This window comes from Trematomus bernacchii, unplaced genomic scaffold, assembly GCF_902827165.1.
Source record: "Trematomus bernacchii unplaced genomic scaffold, fTreBer1.1, whole genome shotgun sequence".
NCBI classification, from domain to species: Eukaryota; Metazoa; Chordata; class Actinopteri; order Perciformes; family Nototheniidae; genus Trematomus; species Trematomus bernacchii.
Window position 1 is genome coordinate 4,004,654 of NW_022987564.1, and position 11,988 is coordinate 4,016,641.

The following is an 11,988-nucleotide window of genomic DNA, read 5'->3' on the forward strand; positions in this document are numbered from 1 at the left end:
CAACAGTACCAGATATTTCAGTTTCATTAGTAATCCATTTTACATCCAAGTATAATTCAATACAATAAAAAAGACAGCAAACTTTTACAAACAATGCTGATATCAAATATATTTTCACATTCTAATCACAGAAACATCCAATAGCATCCATAAAAAACTGCAAATGAGCTATGTAAGTTTGACAAAATGCTACATTTATAAAGTTAACTATGCAATCTCACTCAACTAGCTTTATTTCTCTTGGCTTGAGAATATAGAAAATGTTTGCTTTTTTAATACAGCATTAAAGTACCACAAAGGTATTCCAGCAACAGTCCACAGACATGGTACACTTTTATATAAAAATATTAAAGTTATTTAAAAAAAAGTCAATACAAACATGCAATCTGTGTGTCTGCAAACTCTGTCCCATCACGTATGTAAAATATATCAAACCACATCTCAACATGTTTACTAAAGGTGTAAACAGTTGAGCAGATTGTAAAGAAATACTTTTAACCTTCATTTTCAAAAACTGTAGGCTGTTAAATTATCCTTGGCAGCAAATATAAAAGCCTGGTTTGTGCGTATGTGCATTTCAGTTTGGTGTGTTTGCATGGAGCTCTTAATGCAGATCATGTATTTCATAGAGGGTGTTGTGTGAACAGGATACACTACAGGTGAATAGGGTAGAGCATTTTATCTATGAACTAACCAGCACATTTCCCCTTAAGGAAATCATTAACCCATGTTTTCTGCAATCTTTGTTTAAATAAGCAAATCAGGAATTGGCATACATTTTCGTAGCAGAAATCCAAACATAGGAAAAAGCCAGGTTTTAAATGATTGTTTCATTTCGTTGACAGGTTTGAAAGTAAAAGGTTTATACAGAGGGACATTTGGGTCTTTCTTGTTATCACTCCATGTATCAGAAAACAGCCATTAAAAAATATAAAATAAGAATAACATATCATTTGAATCAGACTTCAGAATAGATCTACCTAAGTGCCGCTGAAGTGAGGATTTCTGTCTGGGAAAAAACTTTGGAGAAAACTGCCCTAACTAACTTTAAGTAACCCTCTAAAACGTCCATAGTTGATTGAAAATGTTCTTTGTATAACCAGGAATTGTTATGTTTAAATATGCAAATGGTTCATTAACTAATGCTAACTTTTGGCAGATTAAGGAGAAATCTACGGACGCATATATACAAAGTTTAGTAAAATAATCCCCTAAATGAGCATTTAGGATGTTTTTATTTGAAACTCTTTCAAAAAGACGTGTAATAGAAGCACAACGGCCCCAAATCTAAATTTCAACCAGTGCATGTGAGGAAGTCTGTAGTGTCTCATCTTAGGTACAGTACCTGGTAACAAAGTTGAGGTTGTTATGTTTATGTGAATAATTGAATTTGTGCACACTTCACACACAGTTAGCTAGACGTTGTATCTCCTGCTTTTCTGTGCTGCGTGCTTACTGATTGGCTCGTCTCCTCAGACATCTCAGCCTTCTCCTTGTCGGAAGGCGACCTGCAGGAGACAAAACACAGGGAACACACTGAGCTCTCTGCAGATGTTTCAGGATTCACATGGGAAAAAGGAGTGCTAAGGAGCTTCAAGGACACATTAGCTAAACCAAGGTCACATTGTGGTACCTCATGTCCCAGTTCTCTGCATCCTCCACCGTGTCTGGCAGAGGTCTGTCGGCCGTTTCGGGCAGCGCCAGGGCCAGGAGAGCCCCGAGCAGCGGGAAGGTACCAAAGATGAGCAGAGGTGTAGTGGGGCTGTGGCTGTGAAGTATGTTTATCATGGGAGCTAACACACCGCCCATCCTCGCAAACATGCAGGACACACCTAGTCCTGTTTGCCTGTACACAAGGAAGACACAACATCATTGGAAAAAGGGTTTTATAATAGGTATTCAAGTATTCAAGTCGCCCATTATGCTTTTTCTTTCCTCTAGTGTGTTATATAGGTTTTTGTGCATGTAATTGGTCTGCAAAGGCAAATTCCATCAGCTTCTCATTGTATCATTGTACGTGATAAGCAGCGGGAGATCTCTAAGCGTTTAACCCAACAGGGTCGGCCAGCTAACCAATCAAAGCCGATAATACAAGTTTGTAAAGCGTGTATTAATCTTAATAAAGCTCCATAAACACAAAAAAAGCTAAGTTCAGTCATGACACAAGCTAAGTGCTTATTTCTAAGCACTTATAAGGAACTTGTTACCTAGTCACTAATGCTTTCTACAAGAACCTTCACATCATGTCTTGTTAAAAATCACTTTGAGATCATTTTGGATGAGAAAATTAATTGAAACTGTACTAATGAACATGTCTTACCGAAGCACAGTGGGAAAAATCTCAGCAGTGTACACATAGATTACAGCAAAGGACGCTGTTATGCCGAACTTTCCCACCATGGCAAGACCAGTCTGGACATTGGGATAATCTACAGAGAGAGAGTTGAGACACGTGAGTATGAGTTATTTGAGGATGAGATAAAGGTTTGGAGATAGTGATGGGAATTATATATAATATTATATACCTTTTATAATTCAATCAAATTTAGCCCTGTTTTGACTAATGATTTATATGTGTACACATATATCACTTAAATTATTCAATACATCCTTTGTACTGAAGTATTCAAAAGTAAAAATTACATTTTTAATATAAATGATTTGCTGTGGCCAATTGTTTGCATTGCATTTACAGACCCTTGTAACTCTCTGATTGTAGAACCACGCAAAAAAAAAGCGGATAGCAACACCTATACAAACTGACAACAAATCTTTGCCGAGCCTAAAAATAATCATAAATAAATAACATAATGAAAATAAATATATTGCAATGCTCAAAACAGCAGCATCCAACAGTCTCTAATCCTTGGATATTACATGTCGCTGACACTGCATGCTCTTGGAGCTGGCTCGTTCGTTCGCGACACATCCCTATTTGGAGCTCGATTACAGAAAACATTAAATGCACCTTCAGGAACAGCGAGCGTGAGCAGACAGGCGAGTCCTCCCACAGCCAGAAATCCACTCAGGGAAAGTCTACGACTGTAGGGCAGGACGAGCAGGACCACAGAACGGGCCGGGATCTCAACCAACCCGAACACAAACTGAGTCAGGTAGAGGTCAGTCCCCAGCCTGGACACACCCAGAGAGAGGCCGTAATACACCAGCACATTCACAAACCTGGGGAGTAACGGAGGGAGAGAGAAATAAAACAGACAAAGAAACATGGAATGATTTGGTATTCACTAAATATGAACTATAGAGCATTTGAGCATAAACACATACACAGATGCCTGAAACGTACCAGATGTAGAACAAGATGAAAGCCCTCTTTCTCATTTGAGGAGTTCTTAGGAGATCCACTGCTGAATAATTTTGCTTCCCTCCACCTAACTTCTCAATCTGGACAGGAAAACAAAAGCATTTAAAAGACAACGCTGGTGATATTCTACTTTTTTATTATTTCAAATATATCCAAGTATTAACCCAGTAGCCAAAGCATGAGCTCTGTGTTATATAGCCGCATAGCTATTTAAACAATTAAAAACACATACATTTGCCCAACTGTTGCAGTGAGTGTTCCTTTGTTGCTATGACCTTGGGTACTGTGGGTTATTTTGAGAAAATCCCACTTACATACCTATCCTGCTATTAATACTCACTAGAATGCCAAAAGTGCATTGTGTATCACCCACAGCTGGAAAAGATTTCCCCAGCAAATTCACTTCTACTCTTGTTTTAAAGGGGACATATTAAACAAAACTACAGTTCACATTTGTTTAAGGAAATTAGTGAGCAATCTTGACACAATGTAGACATTGTGTAACATCTCATCTTGGCAGGATTTTAAATCCGCTGTGAGATAAAGGAATTATGCAGTGTAGGGAAAAGTATCAGGAAATGGACAAACAAAGTGATGGGTTTGTTGTTTCTTTTCCATTCTAAAAAAGAAACTGCGTATCACAGTGCACTGAGATTTGTGACAAACTGTAAAGCATTAACCCATCACTGTACCCTGTATGCAAGGGCTGGTTTGCCTTCGCTAACTGTACGGAGGCTCAGTCACTGGTACATTTTTATATACAAAGCCATGTTAGGGAAACTTCCATCCTACATCTGCTCCCTGATCTCACGGCAAATTGTAAGTGGCTACGGCCTGAGATCGCATGCTGTGGTTTTATTAAATGTGCCAACTGCTAGGACTGTCTTAGGGAAGATAGCATTTAGATGCGCAGCTCCACTGTCTTGGAATAGTCTGCAATTGAAATGGAAACTGAGCAATCTGGTGCCACTAAATGTTTTTAAAGCTCGGTTGGATGCTACTGAATCGGAAGCTGTTGGTACCTGTGCATGTGGATAGTTATGTAAATTGTAATCCCTGTAATGATGCTGTATGATGTCCTTTTTGTTGTTCTGTTTATGTTTTAATGTTTCATGTGGAACCTACTTGAGCAGGTCTCCCTTGAAAAAGAGATCAATGATCTCAATGGGATACACCTGGATAAATAAAGGTTTTAAATGAAATGAGTCTGTAACAGGTCTTGCTGCAGGCAAAAGACACATTGAAATAGTTCAGATAGAAGGCAGTTATGAAATGCAGAGAGACACACTTGTACAGCAGGAGGTAAGACACGGCCGTTCACAAGTGCTGCTTTGCGGAGGAGTGCGATGGCTTCCTCCCTTCTGTCATTGGCCAACAACCATCGGGCCGACTGAGGAACCACCCTGACAGAGATAAAGAGAGAGAGAGAGGCGACAGGGGGAGAAGGGAGAGGAGAAAATGCCACAACGAGGAGTAGGACAGGAAATGATAATTACAAAGAGGGCATTCATTTACTCTTGTGAAGAACTGTATGAATAAACAGTGGGTTTAATGTTCAGGTGCTTGTTGAATTTCCCACCATATATAGAAGATGAGCAGGAAACCGGGGGCCGATATGGCCAGTTGCAACTTTCTCCAGTCTCGTATCAAGTATGCTACGCCCGCTAGCAGCATGTAGCCCAGACCAAAGGCGTAGTCGGTGATTATACCAGCCAGCATGCGTCTTTTGGTGCACGTCCACTCTGTGCCTTTAGAAAAACAGTGCAGGGTTTGGAACGAGAGCAGAGGAGAGGAGAGGAGAGGAGGATTCATGAGGAGAGGGTTAAGCTAGGGTTGTGGTGTGGAGCTTTAAGGTTTTGGAAAGAGTGGCAAGGGTTTGTGTTGTGGAATTGGACAAAGAAAGCATGAGCAATTAACACTTTAAGTACGATATGTGAAGGTTTGACAAATGAGATGACTAGCCACTGACAGTTAAGAATTATGCCTGCTAGTAACATTACACAGGACATATAATGGTCATTTTCAGGTTTCATATTTGTATTTTGCACCTCTACTGTGACATGTTGACATGTTTTAAAAAGCTCTTTCTCATACTGCCTGTGCTGCAGCACCTCTTTTCACCCTCTGTCTGAAACCAGAGCTCAGTCTGCTCTGATTGGTTAGCTGGCCGGCTCTGTTGTGATTGGTCAACTGCTTGTAGATATCCTGCCCCTTAGCCTATCACATACAATGTGTTGGAGCACTGGCCAATAGAAGTGCGAGTATTACGTAGTGATGTCATTGTGTTACGGATTATCCACAGTTTTAGCCTTTGCAGACCATTTACATGCACAAAAACCTATGTAAGACACTGCAGGAAATGGAAAATCCCAAAGAGCATACAAGGGCCCCTTTAATTGTCATTGAAAATGAATAATTCACAATTCACACATGAGAAGTCTGTTGAGTGCTTTGTAAATACCAAGTACAAAGGCGTTGATGATGACTCCCGATATCGTGGTGCCAACTAGAAAGCGGAGAGTCACATAGATGGGGAAGTTTGGTGCAAAGGCCACGGCGACTCCAAACAAGGTCTGAAGAGCGATGGACAGCAGCAGGACGAAGCGTCGGCCGTACCTTACACAGAGAGAGGAGCGGAAATTAGTTTGCATAAAATAAATGATCAAACTTGACTGTGACAGGGTGACCTATACAGACAAGTGATACTGTGAGAAAATGCAAAACCTGCAGGAATGTCAACAAGATGTGAGTGTTAGTGCCCCTAGAGATTTGAATGCTGTCTCTTTAACTAAAATGATGGAGATATTGATATACTGGAGATATTTAGGATGCTCAGCATTGTGAACATCAAGCTAAGTTTGGTTGGTCCTCTCTCTCTATATCTGATAGGCATTATAGACACTGGGTTTTATTTATTTACGAGTCACTTTCTTTACTGCGTTGTTGTCTTTTAATATGGGCCCCTATCGAACATGCTCATATCATATATTGGATTAAGTTGCAGGTACTGGTGCGGGTTTTTCTCATTGTGCACCTGCTGGAATAATATGCAAAACAATCGAAATTGTGTTTTCACAAAGACCTCAACAATTGTTAGCGACAGGATGTGTTTCAGGTACCAAAAGTAATACAGAAAAATGCTAAAAAGTCAAAGCAAATATAGATTTATAGTTTTATTATTATTCTAATTTGGCTTTTTATAATTTCTGCTATACTGTATATATTTCTTATTTGTATTACTTGTCAGCCATATTGAAAATGAGGTCTCTACCTTGATGTGTTTATGAGTTCAAATAAAGGATACATTAATTAATTAAATAAAATCTATTTCCTATATTTTTCCATCTTGACAGAAAAACGAAATCTTTTATGATATATTAAATAAACATTATCAGTTAAACCCCACTGCGATACAACTCATTAGCATGACCTTTGACATATGGGCCACTTGTGCAAAATGCTTAGTAGTGCAAGTATCAGCCTGTCTCTGAAGCTGACAGTGTGGCTGTTTGTTTCGGCTTCAGGGCTTCAAGATTAAGAAGGAGAAACAAAGCCTACCTGTCAGCCATGGCTCCAAACAGCACAGAGCCCACCAGCAGGCCGAACATGTAGACAGACGACCCGAGACTGTTCAGTCCCGCTCTGTCACACACCAGGTCCCACTGTCAGAAGGGAAGAAAACACAGAAGAGATTGCAGGACAAAACATTTATTTTTTATTTTTCCATTAATAGACTGGGGCAAGTGTTAAAGCTGAATCACTTGTGTGTCAGTTCCAATCAAATTGTGCTATCAAGTGTTGTTGCATTGCAGCTGGTCAAAAGAAAAAGAAAGGCAGTGTTGTTTCTTGTGTCAAAATGAAAAGTAAAGCCTTAAACCATAAATATATACCAGTCATTGCTATGTTATTGTCTTACCTTGCTTTTTTGTGCTCACCTTGCTTTTATTTTTCTTGTGATAACTTACATTTTCAGTATAATAGTATCATGTTTCAACTCTAAGTCATGTAGTTTGATTTCCTTGTGCAAATGACTAAAAAAGCAACAACATCAGCATGTTATATTATATACCTCGGTGACTGTGGTACTCTGGAAAGTCTCCTTGCTGTACACCCAGCCCTGTCCACATGGCACACGCTCAGTCAGGTTGACATCTGAAGAGAAACAGGAGGAATCCGAGAGGCTGAAGTTCCCACTGAGTGTACCCGGGAATGAGGACTGATTCCCGGGTACTGAGCTGGAGCTCTCTCGGCAGTGGTGGGGCGGCGTGGATCCGGTGAAGATGCTCACCATCATGTGGAAAGCAAGGAGGATCTGGGGTAAACAAATCCATACGTACAGAGTTTTCTGATACCTCCCGAAGCCTCCGACTGCAGAGAGGATCTGGTCGAAATTCATTTTGGGGAAATGTAGGACAATTTGGAGAAGGGAGTGGAAATCTGAGTGTTGACACCAAGCAGACCCGTATCAGAGTGGATGAGCTGTGGCTGGTTCCTCAGGATGTAAACAACAAGGACATCAATTCCCATGTGCTGCTAGTCCAGCTCTTCCAACATGACCCATCTTGAGCAGTCCTGAAATGACCTGAAATGCAGAAACTTCCTGCCCCAAAGCTGACAAATAGTTTCTCCAATCGAGGGTGCACTGCACATACCGTAGGTCTATTAAGTGGGAAGATGGGAAAATAAGACAATTAACACGGTGCAAAACCTGGAGAAGTGGAAACAGGTTTTGTAAGGAGCAATGAGGAGCGCGGAGGGCAGGGCTATAAAGTTGGTTACAAAATCTCCTAAAACACGCTCCAATGTAACATAACACCACTGAAGCACTGGCTATTATAATGCCTTTTCTTCATGCAAACGATTGAAGCATCAGTTGCACTTGCCATTCACAATTTTGAAATAAAATACCGATTGTTCATTTGGGGTAAACACAACACATCTTCACCAGACATCTGTAAGAAACAATGTGTGGGGATATCTTCCTTGGCCCTCTGCTGCCATCTTCTGCTGGAAGATTGCATTACAGTGAGACCCCTCAACCAGTCTGTCATTCACTTATACTGAAAGATGTATGCACATGTAATTTATGTGGTCATAAATTATAAAGGTATCTTTTTTTGCTTCACAGTGCCAAAATAATATGGTTAAAAAGCAGCAGGATGAAGGCAGTACCTTTCACATAGAGAGGAGCGGACCTGAGTTTGCATAAATGAACAACTACTACCACTGTGAATTAATGAGATAAACTGGTGTCATTTATACTGTGGACATGTCACCACCACTTTTTGAAAAGGCTGAGTTTGTCCCCGTTAGTATTTCAAAGCATAACAAGATATTCTGCAAAATAGCTTGCACTATAAAGTCAACTAAAACATTAAAACCCTTTTAGAAAGCTTGATATGCACAACAGAAACTCATAAATGCAATGTTAATGTAGAATAAGTCAATGTGCATCGTAATTAGCTGACAAATACAATCCCCCTAAGCTAATTCAAGAACATTTTATCTAAAAACCTGCATGCACTGATCAGTAACTTAAAATAATGATTGACATAGTTTATTGCGGAATATTACTGCCAAAAGTCACGTGAGTGAGTCACGTGACTTTTGGCAGTAATATTCCGCCGTGAGAAGAAAAAGTTTTGTACTTGTAGAAAAAAGTGTTGTAGTTGTAAAAACAAGTTTTGTAGTTGTAAAAAAAATGTGTGTACTTGTAAAACCTATGCTGAATTTGTCTCTGAAACATGATTTATTAGAAAAATGGTATGTGTTTATTTGATAGATACGTTTTTTCTTTGCAAAACTAAATGCATTAGTTTGTATATGGTGTTTTGTATTTGCAAACCACATTGTGTTTGTTAGTGAATCATGAGGCATTTGTAAAAACCTGTTTAGTTTGTTTGTGGAGTTATGGCAGGAAATTAGCTCCATAGACCGCCCCTTCCAGGTGTGTGTGTGCGTTTTCTGGTGTGTGTGTAGGGAGTACGAGACGGAAGGAGTTGTGTTCGAGTGTGGGGATTGAAAAGTCATAATGAGTGTTACAGTCTATGGTTATACTATTGATTGGTTCTGTAAGGCGTGGCCGTCAATACCATAAAATAAAGAGAACGTTTTCGACATTGAAGGCTCGTGATCTGTGATCTTGAATAGCGGTGAACGCTACAATATGAACAGGCTCGTGCTTGGCCCACTGGTATTGTTTGTTTATTTATTTTGAAAATTAACTAGCAACGCCGTGCTGTCATATAGCAACTGCTAAGCTACTGCAGCAAAAAAATCCTGGCGCCGCCCATGCACTTAACACCGTGCAAAACCTGGAGAAATGGAAACAGGTTTTGTAAGGAGCAATCAGGAGCGCGTATGTAACGGGAGGGCAGGGCTATAGCCTGGTTACAAAATCTCCTAAAACACGCTCCAATGTAACATAACACCACTGAAGCACTGGCTATTATAATGCCTTTTCTTCATGCAAACGATTGAAGCATCAGTTGCACTTGCCATTCACAATTTTGAAATAAAATACCGATTGTTCATTTGGGGTAAACACAACACATCTTCACCAGAAATCTGTAAGAAACAATGTGTGGGGATATCCTCAACCTCAGCCAGTCTGTCATTCACTTATAATGAAAGATGTACATGTAATTTATGTGGTCCTAAATTATAAAGGTATCTTTTTTTACTTCACAGTGCCAACATAATATGGTTAAAAAGCAGCAGGATGAAGGCAGTACCTTTCACACAGAGCGGACCTGATAAATGAACAACACTGTGAATTAATTAGATCAACTGGTGTCATTTATACTGTGGACATGTCACCACCACTTTTTGAAAAGGCTGAGTTTGTCCCCGTGAGTATTTCAAAGCATCACAAGATATTCTGCAAAATAGCTTGCACTAAAAAGTCAACCAAAACATTAAAAACCTTTTAGAAAGCTTGATATGCACAACAGAAACTCATAAAATGCAATGTTAATGTAGAATAAGTCAATGTGCATCGTAATGAGCTGACAAATACAATCCCCCTAAGCTAATTCAAGAACATTTGATCTAAAAACCTGCATGCACTGATCAGTAACTTAAAATAATGATTGACATAGTTTATTGTTTTCCCAATTTTGATAATTATCTACTCTACTCTCTTACCTTATTTGTATCCTTTTAGGGCAATTTTAAATTGCTATTTCATCCTATTTCATTTCCAGTTGCTCTGGTTTTAATTGATTCATTTGCTTCAAATCTTAAGTATTCTATTTTACTGATTTTGGCTTTTTATAATTTCTGCTCTTATCTTTTCTTATTTGTGTTTTGAATGCCTTTGATTTGGACATGTTGCAATATAGTTTTATGATGTGTTTAACAGATTGTCTGTGTTATGTCTAGAACTCAATACCAAGACAAAAGAATAATGAAAGAAGAAGGACCAAATGTACAAGGTTACTGTAAATTCACTATGCAAAACGTAATGTATTATAATATATTACAATTAGGCATGTCTTTTCTTGGGCTTGTAGTTTTTATAAATAATGATGCAGCCAGTGATAACATGGTCAGGTCCACAGCAGTCTGATGGAGGAATGGCCGACTCAGCATGTTATCTGGAAAACAATGGCTCCTCTCTACAGTCCAGTTTGGCAAGTGGGAGGCAATCACTGCAGATTCAAGTCAATGTTCATTAAAAAAAGAAAAAAAGAAATGTACATACAGTATGTCAGTTGAAAGATAACCTAACCTTGCTGGGGTATAATGTCTCTATGTTGTAAAATATAGTCCAACAAAAATGATATTAAGCTAAACGAGTAAAACAATTGAAAGATTGAAATACTCAATCTCATAAAATGTATTATTGGATGACTCAGAATTAGGTATTAGGTGTTTATGTTTTACATTTTACAAATGTTTTGTGCATTTTATAGCCCCTTCCTGTTGTGGGTGCTCCTGACGTCACTGATGCTGGTTTCGGTGTCTGGGTGGCAGCAGGGAGAGAAACTGTAAAGTCAGATATATTTCAACCGGAAGTGATTAAAAACAATGTGTTTCTTAGGAAAATAAAAGCACAAAAATGGCATTTAAATGTCCAGTAAAAATGATATAAAATTGAAAGAATTATGATGATAAATTGAGGTGTTCATAACGAAACATTACATTAACACATAGGCCTACAATACACAAATACTCAGGAGATTCATTGATTTGAATTTGTATAGGCCTTCTTTGACTTGTATAGTTATATACAGTGTCCTAGAATAAGGAAATTAAGGTAAAATAAAGCTGATACGTATAACATATAATTCAATCTGAATCAAAACTGGTTTCATTTGAAGTTTTTTTTTTTTAATGAAAACTATTGTTAGAATTACAGTAGGTTAGTAAGTGTGTAAATACTTTGATTTTTTTTAATGATTTTTCTGCCATACTATAATCCGACTTTTTCTTAAACAATGTATGTATGACTTTTACATGTGTCTTTGAAAACTCAACTAGTTATGAGTTTTTGTGCCACACTACACTATGAGTATTATGACACAAAACAATGTTACTTTTTAATCACACAATTATATTACAAATTGTTTTTTTGCATATTACGTATTTTTTAATGCAATATTGAGAATCCCACAATTAAAAAAATGTCCTCTTTGTTTATTTTTTGTGTGTTTTAAAAAATC

The 11,988-nt window shown here is 38.5% G+C and overlaps 1 pseudogene; it reads right to left on the bottom strand.

Moving 5' to 3' along the window:
* Positions 1-25: 25 nt before the first annotated feature.
* Positions 26-7,718, bottom strand: LOC117478015 (annotated as a pseudogene).
* Positions 7,719-11,988: the final 4,270 nt, after the last annotated feature.